Genomic DNA, 21,300 nt, shown 5'->3' on the forward strand with positions numbered 1-21,300 from the left:
ATACAAAGTAAACACACACTATAAAGAATACATAAACATAATAGTTGATTAAATAATACTCAGCTTAAAAAGAGTTAACAGGTGGCTTCGGCTCACCATTCTACCAAAAGCAACGTTTATTCAAAACTATCATATTTAAGCATTGAGAAATTAATCTTTTTTTTGCAATCTCTTCTCTTATACAATTAACAAAGCAGTGAAGCATGCATTACTGCTACACCTCTTTGGCTAGGAATATTAGTATTTAAGTATTAAAACTCCTTATAACGGCAAAATTGGTTGTTTAAGTCAAAATACTTCCAATAAACATTGTTTATCGTAAATTATTTGAATTATTATGATTTTTAAATATAATATTCTTGTAATATTTTTTAAAGGTAATTTATTAAACGTTTTTTGTTAGTAATCTAATTTGAAACATATTTAAAGTACTATAGACGTTTAGTAGGCTATTTTGAACAAAATACTTCTAATAAACCCAATTTTTTCGTATACTTTTTGAATTATTTTATATATTGGTATCAATATTCTTGTAATATATCATACAGCTAATTAAATAAACCTCTTTGGTTAGGAAAATTAGTTATAAAGTAATTAAACTTCTTTGACGTCAAAATCGGCTATTTAAGATGTTACGTCTAATAAACCTTGCAATAAACATTGTTAATCGTACATTTTTTGAATTGTTTCGAATTTTAGTTCTAATATTATTGTAATATTTCGTAACTCTAATTTAATAAACGTCTTCGGTTAACGATATTAGTTTTAAAGTATTAATACTACATTCGATGTCCAAATTGGCTGTTCAAGACGAAACACTTGTAATAAACATTGTTTATCTTTCATTATTTGAGTTATATCGATATTGGTTATAATAGTCTCGTAATATCTCGTAATACTATTTTAATAAACGTCTTTGGTTAGTAATCTTACTTTAAACATATTTGAAATACTATAGACGTTTTAATAGACTCTTTTAAACATAACACTTGTATTTAACCGTTTTTTACTTTACATTTTTTTTATTATTTTTATTATTGGTATCAATATTCTTGTAATATATCATACAGCATAAAATCAACCTCTTCGGTCAGGAAAACTAGTTTTAAAGTAACAAAATTCCTTTTGACGTTAAAATTGGCTGTTTAAGATGAAATATTTGCACTAAACATTGTTTAACGTACATAATTTGAATTACTTCAATTTTTAGTAATAATACTCTTGTAATATTTTTTACAACTAATTCTATAAACGTTTTGGGTTTAAAATATTAGTATAAAAGTATTAAAATTTCTTATGACGTCAAAATCGGCTGTTTAAGACGAAATACTCTCAATAAACAGTTTAACGTAAATTATTTGAGTTATTTAGATTTTTGGTAATAATATTCATGTAATATTTTATATACTAATTTAATAAAGGTCTTTGGTTAGTAATCTCACTTAAAAATAATTAAAAGTACTATAGACCTTATAATAGGTTGTTTTAAAAAAAGACTTGTATTATACCCTTTTTTATCTTTAACTATTTCAATTATTTGATTTTTGATATTAGTATTCTTGTAATATATCATACAGCTAATTAAATAAATTTCTTTGGATAGGAATATTAGTTTAAAAGTATTAACAACTTCCTTCGACGTCGAAATCGGCTGTTTAAGACGAAATACTTGCTAATACATTGTTTAACGTACATTATTTGAGTTATTACAATTTTTGGTTATAATATTCTTGTAATATTTCGTAAAGGTAATTTAATAAACGTCTCAGGTTAAAAATATTAGTTCTAAAGTATTTAAACTCCTTTTGACGTCAAAATCGGTTGTTCAAGATTAATTACTTGCAATAAACATTGTTTATCGTGTATTATTTAAATTATAATGATTTTTCATAATATTATTATTGTAATATATCATAAAGGTAATTTAATAAACGACTTCGGTTAAAAATACTATTTAAAATTACTTTCGACGTCAAAATCGTCTGTTTAAGACAAAATACTGGCAATAAACATTGTTAAACATACATCATTTTAGCTATTTAAACTTTTGGTTATAATATTCTTGTAATATATGTAAGAGTAATTTAATAAACGTCTTCGGTTAAAAATATTAGTTCTAAGGTATTAAAACTCCTTTTGACATCAAAATCGTTTAAAACGAAAAACTTGTAATAACCATTGTCCATCTTACATTATTTGAGTTATTTCGATTTACGGTTATAATATTCTTGTAATATTTCGTAAAAGTAATTTAATATACGTCTCTACTTAGTAATCTAACTTTTAATATATTTTACACGTTATAATAGGCTGTTTTTAACAAAAAATATGTTCTTAACCCTTTTTTATCGTACCTTTTATGAATTATTTAGATTATCGGTATTAATATTCTTGTAATATATCATACATCTTATTAAAGAAAACTCTTTGGTTTGAAATATTAGTTCAAAAGTATAAAAACTACTTTTGACGTCAAAATTAGCTGTTAAAGATGAAATACTTGCAGTAAACATTGTTTATCGTACATTATTTGAATTATTTCGATTTTCGGTTATAATATTCTTGTAATATTTTGTACAGCTAATTTAATAATTGTCTTTGGTTAGTAATCTAACTTTAAAAATATCAAATCTACTAAAGACGTTATATAAGGCTGTTTTTAATAAAATACTTGTATTGAACCCTTTTTTATCGTACATCATTTGAATTATTTTGATTATTTTTATATTTATACTTGTAATATATCATACAGCTAATTTTCTAAACCTCTTTGGTTTGGAATATTAGTTCTAAAGTGTTAAAACTCCTTTTGATGTCAAATTTGGCTGTTTAAGACGAAATACTTGCAATAAACAATGTTTATCGTACGTTATTTAAGTTATTTCGATTTTAAATTATAAATTTCCTGTAATATTTCGTGAAGATATTTTAATAAACGTCTTCGGTTAAAACTATCATTTTTAAAGTACTTAAACTTCTTTTTACATAAATTTCGACTATTTAAACCGCAATGCTTCCAATTAAAATTTTTTATCGTACATTATTTAAGTTATATCCATTTTTGGTTATAATATTATTATAATATTTCGTATAGATAATTTAATAAACGTTTTCGGTTACAAGTATCAGTTTTAAAGTATGAAAATTACTTTTGACGTCAAAACTGGCTGTTCAATACAAAATACTTGTAATAAACAGTGTTTATCTTATATTTTTGAGTTATTTCGATTTTTGTTTATAATATTCTTGTTATATTTCGTAACAGTAATTTAATAAACGTCTTCGGTATAAAATATTAGTTTTAAGGTATTAAAAATTAAGGTATTAAAACTCCTTTTGACGTCAAAATCGGCTGTTTAAGACGAAATACTTGCAATAAACATAGTTTATCGTACATTATTTGAGTCATTTTGATTTTTGTATATTATATTCTTGTAATATTTCGTACAGCTAATTTAATAAACGTCTTTGGTTAGTAATCTAACTTTAAACATATTATAGTACTATAGACGTTATCAAAGGCTGTTTTAAACAAAATACTTGTTCGGTATTTGAATTATTTTAATTTTTGGTTATAATATTCTTGTAATATATAATCGAGCTATTTAAATAAACTTCTTCGGTTAGGAATATTAGTTTCAAAGTAATAAAACTTCTTTTGATGTCAAAATAGGCTGTTTAAGACGAAAAACTTGTCATAAACATTATTTATTGTAAATTATTTGAGTTATTTAGATTTCTGGTTATAAAATATTCTTGTAATATTTCGTACAGCTAAATCAATAAACGTCTTTTGTTAGTAACTAACTTGAACGTATTAAAAGTAGATATAGACGTTATAATGAGTGTTTTAAACAAAATAATTTAAATATACCTATTTTTATCGTAAACTATTCGGATTATTTTGATTTTTCGTTATGATGTTCTTGTAATATATCATACAGCTATTAAAATAAACGTCTTCGGTTGGAAATAATAGTTTTAAAGTATTAAAACTCCTTTTGACGTCAAAATCGGTTGTTTAAAATTAAATACTTGCAATAAACATTGTTTATCGTGTATTATTTAAATTATAATGATTTTTCATAATATTATATTATTATTGTAATATATCATAAAGGTAATTTAATAAACGACTTCGGTTAAAAGTACTATTTAAAATTACTTTCGACGTCAAAATCGTCTATTTAAGACAAAATACTTGCAATAAACATTGTTAAACATACATCATTTTAGTTATTTATTCTTGTAATATATGTAAGAGTAATTTAATAAACGTCTTCGGTTATAAATATTAGTTCTAAGGTATTAAAACTCCTTTTGACGTCAAAATCGTTTAATACGAAAAACTTGCAATAACCATTGTCAATCTTACATTATTTGAGTTATTTCGATTTACGGTTATAATATTCCTGTAATACTTCGTAAAAGTAGTTTAATAAACGTTTTCGGTAAAAAATATTCGTTTTAACCTTCTTCTGACGTCAAAATCGACTATTTAAGATGAAATACTTGCAATAAACATTGTTTATCGTATATTATTTGAATTATTATGTCTTTCCGTAACAATATTATTGTAATAATACGTAAAGGTAATTTAATAAAAGTCTTTAGTTAGTAATCGAACTTTCAATATATTAAGATTACTTAAGACGTTAAAATATACTGTTTAGAAGAAAATACTAATATAAAACCAATTTTTTATCCTACACTATTTGAAATAGTTTGATTATTGGTATTAATATACTTGTAATATATCATACAGCTAATTATATAATCCTCTTTGGTTAGATATATTATTTTTAAAGTATTAAAAATTCTATTAGCGTCAAAATCGGCTGTTAAAGACGAAATACTTGCAAAAGAACATTGTTAATCGTACATTATTTGAATTATTATGATATTTAGTTATAATATTCTCGTAATATTTCATACAAAAAGTTTAAAAAAACGTTTTCTGTTGAAGATAATAGTTTTAAAAAAATAAAACTACTTTTGACGTCAAAATGGCTGTTCAAGACGAAATACTTGCAATAAACATTGTTTATTGTACATTATTTGAGTTAATTTAATTTTAGTTATAATATTCTTGTAATAATTCGTAGAAGAAATTAATTAAACGTCTTTAGTTAGTAATCGAACTTTAAACATATTAAGAGTACTTAAGACGTTATAGTAGGCTGTTTAAAAGAAAATACTTATATTAAACCAATTTTTATCCTACACTATTTGAATTAGTTTGATTAATGGTATTAATATATTTGTAATATATCATACAGCTAGAAAAATAATCCTCATCGGTTATAAATATTAATTTTAAAGTATTAAAAATTATTTTAACTTCAAAATCGGCTGTTTAAGACAAAATATTTGCAATAAACATTGTTTATCGTACATTATTTGAATTATTATGATTTTTGGTTATAATATTCTCGTTATTTTTCTTACAGAAAGTTTTCTAAACGTTTTCTTTTAAAAATAATAGTTTTAAAATATCAAACCTCCTTTTGACGTGAAAATAGCTGTTCAAGACGAAATTTTGCAATGAACATTGTTTATCTTACATTATTTGAGTTATTTCAATTTTTGGTTAAAATATTCTTGTAATATTTTGTATAAATAATTTACAAAACGTCTTCGGTTAAGCATATTAGTTTTAAAGTATTAAACTCCTTTTGACGTCAAAATCGGCTGTTTAATCCAAAGTACTTGCAATAAATTATTTTTTATCGTAAATTATCTGACTTATTTTGATTTTCGTTTATAATATTCTTGAAATTATTCGTAACAGTAATTTAATAAACGTTTTTAGTTAAAAATATTTGTTTTAAAGTATTAAAACTCCTTTCAACGTCAAAATCGTCTGTTTAAGACGAAATACTTGCAATAACTATTGTTTAACGTACATTATTTAAGTTATTTTAATTTTTGGCAATAATATTCTTGTAATATTTCGTTTAGCTATTTCATAAACGTTTGTGTTCAGTAATTTGACTTTAAACATGTATAAAGTACTACAGACGTTATAATAGACTGTTTTGAACAAAATACTTGTAATAAACCCATTTTTATCGTATAATTTATGAATTATTCTGATTATTGGTATTAAAACTCTGGTAATATATCATACAGCTAATTAAATAATCTTTTTGGTTAGGAATATTAGTTTTAAAGTATAAAAATTCCTTTTGACGTTAAAATCGGCTGTTTGAGATGAAATATTTGTAATAAACATTGTTTGTCGTACATTATTTGAGTTATTTCATTTTAGTTATAATATTCTTGTAATAATTCGTAGAAGTAATTCATTAAACGTCTTTAGTTAGTAATCGAACTTTAAACATATTAAGAGTACTTAAGACGTTATAGTAGGCTGTTTAAAAGAAAATACTTATATTAAACCAATTTTTATCCTACACTATTTAAATTAGTTTGATTAATGGTATTAATATACTTGTAATATATCATACAGCTAGAAAAATAACCCTCATCGGTTATAAATATTAATTTTAAAGTATTAAAAATTCTTTTAACTTCAAAATCGGCTGTTTAAGACGAAATACTTGCAATAAACATTGATTATCGTACATTACTTGAATTATTATGATTTTTGGTTATAATATTCTCGTTATTTTTCTTACAGAAAGTTTTCTAAACGTTTTCTTTTAAAAATAATAGTTTTAAAATATCAAACCTCCTTTTGACGTGAAAATAGCTATTCAAGACGAAATTTTGCTATGAACATTGTTTATCTTACATTATTTGAGTTATTTCAATTTTTGGTTATAATATTCTTGTAATATTTTGTATAAATAATTTACAAAACGTCTTCGGTTAAGAATACTAGTTTTAAAGTATTAAACTCCTTTTGACGTCAAAATCGGCTGTTTAAACCAAAGTACTTGCAATAAATTAATTTTTAATCGTAATTTATCTGAGTTATTTTGATTTTTGTTTATAATATTCTTAAAATTATTCGTAACAGTAATTTAATAAACGTTTTTGGTTAAAAATATTAGTTTTAAAGTATTAAAACTCCTTTCAACGTCAAAATCGTCTGTTTAAGACGAAATACTTGCAATAACTATCGTTTAACGTACATTATTTAAGTTATTTTAATTTTTGGCAATAATATTCTTGTAATATTTCGTTTAGCTAATTCATAAACGTCTGTGTTCTGTAATTTGACTTTAAAAATGTATAAAGTACTACAGACCTTATAATAGACTGTTTTGAACAAAATACTTGTAATAAACCCTTTTTTATCGTATAATTTATGAATTATTCTGATTATTGGTATTAAAACTCTGGTAATATATCATACAGCTAATTAAATAATTTTTTTGGTTAGGAATATTAGTTTTAAAGTATAAAAATTCCTTTTGACGTTAAAATCGGCTGTTTAGATTGAAATACTTGCAATAACCATTGTTTATCGTACATTATTTGAGTTATTTCGATTTTTGGTTATAAAATTATTGTAATATTTCGTAACGGTTATTTTATAAACGTCTTCGGTTTTTAATTTTTGTTTTAAAGTATAAAAACTCCTTTTGACGTCAATATAGGCTGTTTATACAAAATACTTGCAAAACACTGTTTATCGTACATTATTTGAGTTATTTTGATTTTCGGTTATAATATTCCTGTAATATTTCGTAAAAGTAATTTAATATACGTCTCTACTTAGTAATTTAACTTTTAATATATTATAGACGTTATAATAGGCTGTTTTTAACAAAAAATATGTTCTAAACCCTTTTTTATCGTACACTTTATGAATTATTTAGATTATCAGTATTAATATTCTTGTAATATATCATACATCTTATTAAAGAAAACTCTTTGGTTTGAAATATTAGTTCAAAATTATTAAAACTACTTTTGACGTCAAAATTAGCTGTTAAAGATGAAATATTTGCAATAAACATTGTTTATCGTACATTATTTGAATTATTTCGATTTTCGGTTATAATATTCTTGTAATATTTTGTACAGCTAATTTAATAATTGTCTTTGGTTAGTAATCTAACTTTAAAAATATCAAATCTACTAAAGACGTTATAGTAGGCTGTTTTTAATAAAATACTTGTATTGAACCCTTTTTTATCGTACATCATTTGAATTATTTTGATTATTTGTATATTTATACTTGTAATATATCATACAGCTAATTTATTAAACCTCTTTGGTTTGAAATATTAGTTCTAAAGTGTTAAAACTCCTTTTGATGTCAAATTTGGCTGTTTAAGACGAAATACTTGCAATAAACAATGTTTATCGTACATTATTTAAGTTATTTCAATTTTAAATTATAAATTTCCTATAATATTTCGTTAAGGTTATTTAATAAACGTCTTCGGTTAAAACTATCATTTTTAAAGTACTAAAACTTCTTTTTACGTAAATTTCGACTATTTAAACCGAAAAGCTTTCAATTAACAATTTTTATTGTACATATTTAAGTTATTTCCATTTATGGTTATAATATTACTATAATATTTCGTATAGATAATTTAATAAACGTTTTCGGTTAAAAATATTAATTTTAAAGTATGAAAATTACTTTTGACGTCAAAACTGGCCGTTCAAGACAAAATACTTGTAATAAACAATGTTTATCTTATATATTTGAGTTATTTCGATTTTTGTTTATAAAATTCTTGTTATATTTCGTAACAGTAATTTAATAAACGTCTTCGGTATAAAATATTAGTTTTAAGGTGTTAAAACTTAAGGTATTAAAACTCCTTTTGACGTCAAAATCGGCTGTTCAAGACGAAATACTTGCAATAAACATAGTTTATCGTAAATTATTTGAGTTGTTTCGATGTTTGCTTATAATATTCTTAAAATATTTCGTAAAGGTAATTTACTAAATGTTATAGGATAAAAAATTTAGTTTTAAAGAATCAAAACTATTTTTGACGTCAAAATCGGCTGTTTAAGACTAAAAACTTGCAATATACTTTGTTTATCGTACATTATTTGAGTTATTTTGATTTTTGCATATTATATTCTTGTAATTATTCGTACAGCTAATTTAATAAATGGTTAGTAATCTTTGGTTAGTAATCTAACTTTAAACATATTATAGTACTATAGACATTATAATAGGCTGTTTTAAACAAAATACTTGTTTTGAACCCTTTTTTATAGTACAGTATTTGAATTTTTTTAATTTTTGGTAATAATATTCCTGTAATATATAATAGAGCTATTTAAATAAACTTCTTCAGTTAGGAATATTAGTTTCAAAGTAATAAAACTCCTTTTACGTCAAAATAGGCTGTTTTTGACGAAATACTTGTCATAAACATTGTTTAATCAACAAAATCGGCGAAAGTCTGCAGAACAAGTCCGGACTTTCGTTTGCCGTGAGACAAGCTCAAATTTAACGAAAGGATTGATCATGCCAATTCGATCGAATTGGCATGATCGACCCTTTTGTTAAACATTGTTTATTGTAAATTATTTGAGTTATTTAGATTTCTGGTTATAATATTCTTGTAATATTTCGTACAGCTAAATCAATAAACGTTTTTTGTTAGTAACTAACTTCAACGTATTAAAAGTACTTTTGACGTTTTAATGAGTGTTTCAAACAAAATACTTGTAATATACCTATTTTTATCGTAAACTATTCGGATTATTTTGATTTTTCGTTATAATCTTCTTGTAATATATCATACAGCTATTAAAATAAACGTCTTTAGTTAGAATTAATAGTTTAAAAGTGTTAAAACTCCTTTTGACGTCAAAATCGGCTGTTTAAGACAAAGTACTTACAATAAACATTGTTTATCGCACATTATTAGAATTATTTTTATTTTTGATTATAATTTTCTTGTAATATTTCGTACAGCTAATTTGATAAACGTCTTAAGTTAGTAATCTAACTTTAAACACATCAAAACTATTATAGACGTTTTAATAAGCTGTTTTAAACAAAATACTTGTATTAAATCCTTTTTTATCGTACACTATTTATATTATTTTGATTATTGATAATAATATTATTTTAATCGTTCGTTAAGGTAATAAAATAAACCTCGTCGATTAGAAATCTTAGTTTTAAAGTATTAAAACTCATTTTGACGTCAAAATCCGCTGTTTACGACGAAATACTTGCAATAAACATAGTTTATCGTATATTATTTGAGTTGTTTCGATGTTTGCTCATAATATTATCGTAATACTTCGTAAAAGTAATTTAATATACGTCTTGAGTAAGTAATCTAACTTTCAACATATAATAAGTACTATAGACATTATAAAAGGTTGTTTTAGATAAAATATTTGGGTTGAACCCTTTTTTAACGAACATTATTTTAATTATTTTGATTATTGGTATAAATATCATACAGCTTATTTATTAAACCTCTCTGATTTGTAATATTAGTTTTAAAATGTTAAAACACTTTTAAAGTCAAAAGTGGCTGTTTAAGACGAAATACTTTCAATAAACATTATTTATTGTACATTATTTGAGTCATTTTGATTTTTAGCTACAAAATACCTGTAATAATTCGTAACAGTACTTTATCAAACGTTTTTGGGTAAAAATATTAGTATTAAGGTATTAAAGTTCTTTTTGAAGTCAAAATCAGCTGTTTAAGACGAAATACTTGCAATAACAATTGGTTATCGTACATAATTAAAGTTATTTCGATTTATGGCTATACTATTCATCTTATATTTCGTAAGTGTAATTTAATAAATGTCTTCGGTTAAAAATAATAGTTTTAAAGTATTAAAACTTCCTTTGTGGTCGAAATCGGCTGTTTAAGACGAAATACTTGTAATAAACATTGTTTGTCGTACATTATTTGAGTTATTTCGATTTTTGGTTATAATATTCTTGTAATATTTCGTAAAGGTAATTTAATAAACGTTTTCAGTTAAAAATAATTAGTTTTTAAGTATAAAAACTCCTTTTGACGTTAAAATTGGCTGTTCAAGACTAAAAACTTGTAATAAACATTCTTTATTGTACTTTACTTTAGTTATTTCGTTTTTTGGTTATAATATTTTAGTTATATTTCGTACAGCTAATTCAATAAATGTCTTTCGTTAGTAATCTAACTTTAAACATATTTAAACTACTCTAGACGTTATAATAGGCTGTTTTAAACAAAATACTTGTATTTAACCCTTTTTTATCGTAAAATTTATGAAATATTTTGATTATTGGTGTTAAAATTCTTGTAATATATCATACAGCTAATTAATTAAACTTATTTGGTTAGTTATATTAATTTTTAACTTTTGAAACTCTATTTGACGTCAAAAGCGGCTGTTTAAGACTAAATACTTGCAATAAACTTTGCTTATCGTACATTATTTGAGTTATTTCGATTTTTGGTTATAATATTCTTGCTATGATTTGTAAAAGTAATTCAACAAACGTTTTTCGTTAAAAGTTATATTTTTAAAGTATTAAACTTCCTTTTGACGTCAAAATCGGCTGTTTAAGACGAAATACTTGCAATAAACATTGTTTATGGTACATTTTTAGAGTTATTTCGATTTTTGGTTGAAATATTCTAGTAATATTGCGTAACAGTAATTTAATAATCGTCTTTGATTAGTAATCTAACGTTTTACATATTAAAAGTACTATAGACGTTATAATAGGCTGTTTAATACAAAATACTTGTATTAAACCCTTTTTTATCGTTTACTATTTGAATGATTTTGATTTTTAGGTAACTTATTTGGTAACAATAAACTTGTATCACATCATACAGCTAATTAAATAAATCTCTTTTTTTAGAAATAACAATTTTAAAGTATTAAAACTCCTTATGACTTAAAAATCGGCTGTCTTAGACGAAATATTTGCAATAAACATTGTTTATCGACATTATTTGAGTTATATCGATTCTAAGTTATAACAATCTTTTAATATTTCGTAAAGGTTATTTGATAAACGTCTTCGATTAAAAATATTAGTTTTAAAGATTTAAAACTTTTTTTGACGTCAAAATCGGCTGTTTAAGACGAAATACTTGCAATAAACATTTTTTAACGTACATTATTTGAGTTATTTTGATATTTGGTAATAATTTTCTTGTAATAATCCGTACAGCTAATTGAATAAACCTCTTTGGTAAGCAGTATAAGTTTTGAAGTATTAAAAAACCTTTTGACGTCAAGATTGGCTTTTAAAGCAGAAATACTTGCAAAAAACATTGTTTATCGTAGATTATTTGAGTTATTAAATTTTTTGTTATAATATTCTTGTAATATTTTGTAAAGATAATTTAATAAACGTTTTCGGTTAAAATATTAGTTTTAAAGTATAAAAACTACTTTTGACGTCAAAATTAGCTGTTCAAGACGAAATACTTGTAATAAACATTGTTTATCGTACATTATTTGAGTTATTTCGATTTTTGGTTATAATTCTCTTGTAATTTTTCGTACAGCAATATTAATAAACGTCTTTGGTTAGTAATCTAACTTTAAACATATTAAAAGTACTATAGACGTTATAATATGCTGTTTAAACAAAATACATGTATAAAACCCTTTTTTACCGGACACTTTTTGAATTATTTTGATTATTGGGTATAGTATATTCTTGTAATATATCATACAGCTAATTAAATAAACCTCTCTTGTAAGGAAAATTAGTTTTAAAATATTAGATTTCTTTTGACGTCAAAATCGGCTGTTTAAGCAGAAATACTTGCATTTAACATTGTTTATCGTATATTATTTGAGTTATTTCGATTATTGTTTATAATATTTTTGTAATATTTCGAGAAGGTAATTTAATTAGTCTTAAGTAATTAAGTAATTAAGTCTTCGGTAAAAAATATTAGTCTTAAGGTATTAAAACTTAAGGTATTAAAACTCCTATTTACGTCAAAATCAACTGTTAAAGACGAAATACTTGCAATAAACATCGTTTATCGTAAATTATTTGAGTTGTTTCGATTTTCGCTTATAATATTCTTGTAATATTTCGTTAAGGTAATTTAATAAACGTCTTAAGTTAAAATTATTAGTTTTAAATAATTAAAACTACTTATACGTCAAAATCGGCTGTTTAAGACGAAATACTTGCAATATACATTGTTTAAAGTACATTATTTAAGTTATTTCGATTTTTCGTAATAATGTTCTTGTAATATTTTATACAGCTAATTTAATAAACGTCTTTGGTTAGTAATAGAACTTTAAACATATTAAAAGTACTAAAGACGTTAAAATAGGCTGTTTCAAAGAAAATACTTGTATTAAACGCATTTTTATATTGCACTACTTGAATTATTTTGATTTATGGTATTAATAATCTTGTAATATATCATACAGCTAATTAAATAAACTTCTTAGGTTAGGAATATAAGTTTTAACGTATTAATAATCCTTTTGACGGCGAAATCGGCTGTTTAAGATGTAATACTTGCAATAAACATAGTTTATCGTACATTATTTGAGTTATTTAGAATTTTGGTTATTACATATTGTAATATTTCGTAAAAGTAGTTTTATAAACGTCTTCAGTTAAAAATATTAGTTTAAAAGTATTAAAAGTTCTTTTGACGACAAAATCAGCTGTTTAAGACGAAATATTTGCAATAAACATTGTTTTACGTAAATCATTGAGTTATTTCGATTTTTAGTAATAATATTCTTGTAATATTTCATGCAGCTACTTAATAAACGTCATTTGTTAGTAATCTATCTTATAACATATTAAAAGTACTATAGCCGTTTTAATAGGCTATTTTAAACAAAATACTTGCTCTAAACCCTTTTTTATTGTATACTTTATAAACTATTTGATTATTGGTATAAATATTCTATTAATATATCATACAGCTAATTTAATAAACCTCTTTGTTTAAAAATATTAGTTTAAAAGTATTAAAGTTTCTTTCGACGTTAAAATCGGCTGTTTAATCAGAAATACTTGCAATAAACATTGTTTATCGTACATTAGTTAAGGTATTACGATTTTTAGTTATAATATTCTTGTAATATTTCGTACAGAAAATTTGATAAACGTCTTTGGTTAGTAATCTAACTTTAAACATATTAAAAGTACTATAGACGTTATTCTAGGCTGTTTTATACAAAATACTTGTATAAAACTCATTTTTATCGTACATTTTTTAAACTATTTAGATTATTAGTATCAATATTCTTGAAATATATGAAACAGTTAATTAAATAAACCTCTTTTGTTAGGAAAATTACTTTTAAAGTATTGAAACTCTTTTTGACGTCAATATCGGCTGTTTAAGACGAAATACTTGCAATAAACATTGTTTAACGTACATTATTTGAGTTATTTCGATTTTTGGTAATAATATTCTTGTAATATTTCGTAGAGTTAATTTAATAAAGGTGTTTGGTTAGTAATCAAACTTAGAACATAATAAAAGTACTAAAGACGTTATAATAGGCTGTTTTAAAAAAAATAGATGTATTAAACGCTTTTTTATATTACATTTTTTGAATTATTTTGATTATAGGTATTAAAATTCTTCTTATATTTCATAAACCTATTTGAATAAACCTCTTTGGTTAAGAATATAAGTTTTAAAGTATTAAAAATTTGTTTGACATCAAAAAAGGCTGGTTAAGATGAAATATTTGCATTAAACAAAGTTTATCGTACAATATTTGAGTTATTTAGATTTTTGTTTATAATATTCTTGTATTATTTCATAAAAGTAATTCTATAAACGTCTTTCGTTATAAATGTTAGTTTTAAAGTATTAAAAACTTATTTTGACGTCAAAATCGGTTGTTTAAGACGAAATACTTGCAATAAACATCGTATATCGTACATTATTTAAGTTATTTCGGACTTTGTTTATAATATTCTTGTAATATTTCGTACAGCTAATTTAATAAACGTCTTTGGTTAGTAATCTAACTTTAAACAGATTAAAAGTACTATAGACGTTATAATAGGCTGTTTTAAACATAATACATATATTAAACCCTATTTTATCGTAAAATTTTTGAATTATTTCGATTATTGGTATTAATATTCTAGTCATATATCATACAGCTGTTTAAAGAAACCTCTCTGTTTAGGAATATTAGTTTTAAAGTATTAATATTCCTTTTGACGTCAAAATCGGCTGTTTAAGTAGAATTACTTGCAACAAACATTGATTATCGTACATTATCTGAGTTATTTCAATATAAGGTTATAATATTATTGTAATATTTCGTAACAGTCTGTAATTTAATCAACGTCTTCGGTAAAAAGTACATGTTTTAAGGTATTAAAACTCATACTTTTTACCGAAGACGTTTATTAAGGTTGAAATACGTTTATTAAGGTTAAAAGAAGTTTTAAGGTATTAAGACTATTTTTGATGTCAAAATCGGCCATTTAAGACGATATACTTATTATAAACATTGTTTATCGTACATTATTTGCGTTAGTTCGATTTTTGTTTAAAATTCTTGTATCATTTCGTCAGATTATTTAATAAACGTCTGTGGTTAGTAATCTAACTTTATACATATGAAAAGTACTTTAGACGTTATACTAGACTGTTTTAAAAAAAATGCTTGTATTAAAACCTTTTTTATCGGACACTATTCGAATTAATTTGATTCATAGTATTAATATATTTTTAATATTTTATACAGCTATTTAAATAAACCTCTCTAGTTAGAAATGTTAGTTTTTAAAGTACTAAAACTTCTTTTAACGTCAAAAAGGATGTTTAAGACGGAATACTTGCAATAAACATTGTCTATTGTACATTATTTGAGTTATTTCGATTTTTGTTTATAATATTCTCGTAATATTTCGTAAAGGTAATTTAAAAAACGTTTTCTGTTAAAAATAATAGTTTAAAAATAATAAAATTCCTTTTGACGTCAAAATGGCTGTTTAAGACTAAATACTTGCAATAAACATTGTTTATCGTACATTATTTGAATTATTTTGATTTTTTGTTATAACATTCTTGTAATATTTGTAAAGGTAGTTAAATAAACGTCTTCGGTTAAAAATATTAGTTTTAAGGTATTTAAACAAATTTTGACGTCAAAATCGGCTGTTTAAGATAAAATACTTGCAACAAACATTGTTTATCGTTTATTATTTGAACTATTATGATTTTTCGTAATAATATTATTGTAATATATCGTTAAGTTAATTTAATAAACGTCTCTGGTTAAAAATACTATTTACAACTACTTTTGATGTCAAAACTAGCTGTTTAAGACGAAATACTTGCAATAAAAATCGTTTATTTTTCATTATTTAAGATATTTCAGTTTTAAGTTATAATATTTTCTTAATTTTTCATTACAGTAGTTTAAAAAATGTCTTCGTTTAAAAATATTACTTTTAAAGTATTAAACTCCTTTTGACGTCAAAATCGGTTGTTTAAGAGGAAATACTAGCAATAAACATTGTTTATCGTATATTATTTGAGTTATTTTGATTTTTGGTAATAATATTCTTGTGATATTTCGTACAGCTAATTCGATAAACGTCTTCGGTTAGTAATCTAACTTTAAACATATTGAAAGTACTATAGACGTTTTAATAGGTTGTTTTAAACAAAATACTTGTCTTACTTGTCTTAAAACCATTTTTATCGTAAATTATTTGAACTATTTTGATTATTGGTATTAATATTCTTGTAATAAATCATACAGCTAATTAAATAAACCTCTTTTGTTAGGAAAATTAGTTTTAAAGTATTAAAACTCCTTTTGACGTCAAATACGGCTGTTTAAGTTGAACTACTTGCAATAAACATTGTCTATCGTATATAATTTAAATTATTTCTATTTTTGTTTTAAATATAATTGTAATATATCGTAAAAGTAATTTAATAAATAGGTTAGGTTATTAACCGAACTTTAGACATAACAAAAATACTAATTACGTAATAATAGGCTGTTTTATAGAAGATACATATATTAAAGCCTTTTTTATCGTACACTATTTCAATTAATTTAATTATTTCTATTAATATACTTGTAATATATCATACAGCTAATAAAATAAATCTCTTTGGTTAAAAATAGTAGTTTTAAAATATTAAAACTCCTTTCAACGTCAAAATCGGCTGCTTTTGACGAAATACTTGCAATAAACATTGTATATCGTATATATTTGAGTTATTTCGATTTTTGGTTATAATATTTTTGTAATATTTTGTAAAAGTAATTTAGTAAACGTCTTTTTTTAGTTATCTAACTTTTAACATATTAAAAGTATTATAGACGTTATAACAGACTGTTTTAAACAAAATACTTGTTCTAAACCCTTTTTGTCGTACACTTTATGAACTATTTTGATTATTGTTATTAATATTCTTGTAATATATCATACAGGTAATTTAATAAAACTCCCTGGATAGGAATATTAGTTTTAAAGTATTAAAAATCCTTTGACGTCGAATTCTGATGTTTAAGATGAAATACTTCTAATAAAAATTGTTTTTTGTACATTATTTGAGTTATTTCGATTTTTGGTTTAATTATTATTGTAATATTTCGTAAAACTATTTTAATAAACTTCTTCGGTTAAAAATATTATATTAAAGTATTAAAACTTCTTTTGACGTCAAAATAGGCTGTTTAAGATGAAACAATTTCAATAAAAATTGTTTATTGTACATTTTTTGAGTTATTTCGATTTTTAGTTATAATATTTTTGTAATATTCCGTGAAGGTAATTTAATAAACGTCTTCGGTTAAAAATACTATTTACAACAACCTTTGATGTCAAAATCGGCTGTTTAAGACAAAACACTTGTAATAAACATTGTTTATCGTACATTATTTGAGTTATTACGATTTTTAGTTATAATATTCTTGTTTTATTTTGTATAGATATTTTAATAAACGTCTTTGGTCAAAAATATTAGTTTTAAAGTAATAAAACTAATATTATTGACGAAAAAATTGAATGTTTAAGACGAAATACTTGAAATAAACATTGTTTAACCTAAATTATTTGAGTTATTTCGATTTTTGGTTATAATATTATTTTAATATTTCGTAAAGGTAATTTATCAAACGTCTTTGGTTTAAAATATTAGTTTTTTAGTATTTAAACTCCTTTTGACGTCAAAATCGACAGTTTAAGACAAAATATTAGCAATAAACATTGTTTAACGTAAATTACTTGAGTTCTTCCGATTTTTTGTTGATATATTATTGTAATAGTTCATAGAGGTAATTTAATAAACGTCTTCGGTTAGAAATATTAGTTTTAAAGTATAAAAATTTCTTTTGACGTCAAAATCGGCTGTTTATGACGAAATACTTGCAATAAACATTGTTTCATGTTCATTATTTGAATTATTTCGATTTTTTGTAATATTAATCTAGAAACAGTTCGTACCAGGAATGTTGCTTGGTACGTTTCTGTAAATCTACAGAACTTATATGAATATCTGTAATAACTTATATGAGAAAATGAGAAAAAACTTGCTTTTTTTTCAGCCTAAAAAAACTCTGCTTTCTTAGCTTTAATTATTAATTTAAACTTAGTTACGCAACCCTGAGAGATAATTTCGACATGTATGTGCTCTCTAACGTTTTTAGTGTCGTAAAGACTAAACTAATTTAATACATCAATATTGTAACATTTAGCGCGTTGAAGGTTTTAATTTAACAAAAAGTTGCATGCTAAATTGATCCTAATGGAAGCTGTAGCTTCAAAAATCAAAATCATAAAATTTTATGTTACAAAAGTTTTCATAACTTGTAGTTACTATTGACTACGTTATACGTTTGATTTAATTTATATAAACGTTTTTTAGTTAAACTGTGATTTTTTTATACTTTTTTTTAATAAATGTTTTCTAAGTTTACACAAGTGGCAACTTATAAAGAGTTATATGGGGTGTTTAGCAAAATAAATTGCCTTGTATACACTTATCACTCGTACTTCAACATTCCATTTTTAATGTTCTATTTAACATGACTGCAAAGTTTCAAATTAAATTCATTAAACATTAGAGGTAGCTGGGTTCCCGCTAGGACATTATCACGCGTCATTTCATATGTTTTTATTTTTGTAGATTCGTAACTTTTTTGAGCTGGTTACGTCACTTTTTTGTACATCTAATCTAATAAAAAGTTAATGATTTAACTTCAAACATGTAAAAATTACTATAGACGTTATAATAGGCTATTATAAAGAAAAAACTTGTTCTAAACCTTTTTTTGTCGTACAATTTATGAATTATTTTGATTATTGGTATTAATATTTTTGTAATATATGATACAGCTAATTTAATAGAACTCCCTGGTTAGGAATAATAGTATTAAAGTATTAAAAATCCTTTTGACGTCAAAATCGGTTGTTTAAGACGAAATACTAGCAATGAACATTATTAATCGTACATTATTTGAGTTATTCTGATTTTTGGTAATAATATTCCTGTAATATTTCGTACAGCTAATTTAATAAACGTCTTTGGTTAGAAATCTAACTTTAAACATATTAAAAGTACTATAGACGTTTTATTACACTGTTTTTAACAAAATACTTGTATTAATCCCATTTAGATCGTACACTTTTTGAACTATTTTGATTATTAGTATTAATATTCTTCTAATATATCATACAGCTAATTAAATAAACCTTTTTTGTTAGGAAAATTAGTTTTAAAGTATTAAAACTCCTTTTGACGTCAATATCGGCTGTTTAAGTTAAATACTTGCAATAAACATTGTTAATCGTACATTATTTGAGTTATTTCGATTTTTGGTTATAATATTATTATAATATTTCGTAATGGTGATTTAATAAACGTCTTCGGTAAAAATATTACTTTTAAAGTATCAAAACTCCTTTTGACGTCAAAATCGGCTGTTTGAGACGAAATACCTGCAATAAATAAACTTGCAATTAATGTACATTATTTTAGTTATTTCGATTTTCAGTTATAATATAATTGTAATATATTGTTAAAATTATTTAATAAACAGGTTTGGTTATTAATCGTACTTTAGACATATCAAAAGTACTACAGACGTTATAATAGGCCGTTTCAAAGAAAATACATGTATTTAACCCTTTTTTATCGTACAATATTTGAATTAATTTTATTATTTGTATTAATATACTTGTAATATATCATACAGCTAATTAAATAAATCTCTTCGATTAAAAACAATAGTTTTAAAATATTAAAACTTCTTTTGACGTCATAATCGGCTGCTTTTGACGAAATACTTGCGATAAACATTGTATATCGTACATCATTTGAGTTATTTCGAAATTTGCTTATAATATTTTTGTAATATTTCGTAAAAGTAATTTAATAAACGTTTTTGGTTAGTTATCTAACTTTTAACATATTAAAAGTTTTATAGACATTATGATAGGCTGTTTCGAACAAAATACTTGTATTAAACTTTTTTATAACGTACACTTTATGAATTATTTAGATTATTGGTATTAATATTCTTCTAATATATTATACAGCTAATTTAATAAACCTCTTTGGTTTGGAATATTAGTTTTAAAGTTTTAAAAATCCTTTTGACGTCAAAATCTGATGTTTAAGATGAAATACTTGCAATAAACATTGTTTTTTGTACATTATTTGAATTATTCCGATTTCATAGTTTATTTATTATTGTAATATTTCGTAACGGTAATTCAATAAATATTTTCGGTTAACATTATTACTTTTAAAGTATTAAAACTCCTTTTGACGTCAAAATCAGCGGTTTTTGACAAAATACTTGTATTAAACATTGTTTATCGTACATTATTTAAGTTATTTTGATTTTTGTTTATAATATTCTTCTAATATTTCGTAAAGGTAATTTAATAAACGTCTTCGATTAATAATACTATTTACAACTACTTTTGACGCCAAAATCGGCTGTTCAAGACGAAATACTTGTAATAAACATTGTTTATCGTACATATTTTGAGTTATTTCGATTTTTAGTTATAATATTATTGTAATATATTGAACAAGTAATTTAATAAACGTCTTCGGTTAAAAATATTAGTTTTAAAGTATTAAAATAAATATTTTGGACGTCAAAATCGGCTGTTTAAGACAAAATACTTTCAATAAACATTGTTTAACATAAATTATTTAGTTATTTCGATTTTTGGTTATAATATTCTTGTAATATATCGTAACCGTGTTTTACAAAACGTCTTCGGTAAAAAATATTAGTTTTAAGGTGTTTCAACTACTTTTGACGTAAAAATCGGCTGTTTAAGATGAAATACTTGCAATAAACATTGTTTATCGTGTATTATTTAAATTAATATGATTTTTCATAATATTATTATTGTAATAATACGTAAAGGTAATTTAA

Source organism: Thalia democratica, chromosome 7, assembly GCF_965202585.1.
Source record: "Thalia democratica chromosome 7, ktThaDemo2.hap1.1, whole genome shotgun sequence".
Taxonomy (NCBI): Eukaryota; Metazoa; Chordata; class Thaliacea; order Salpida; family Salpidae; genus Thalia; species Thalia democratica.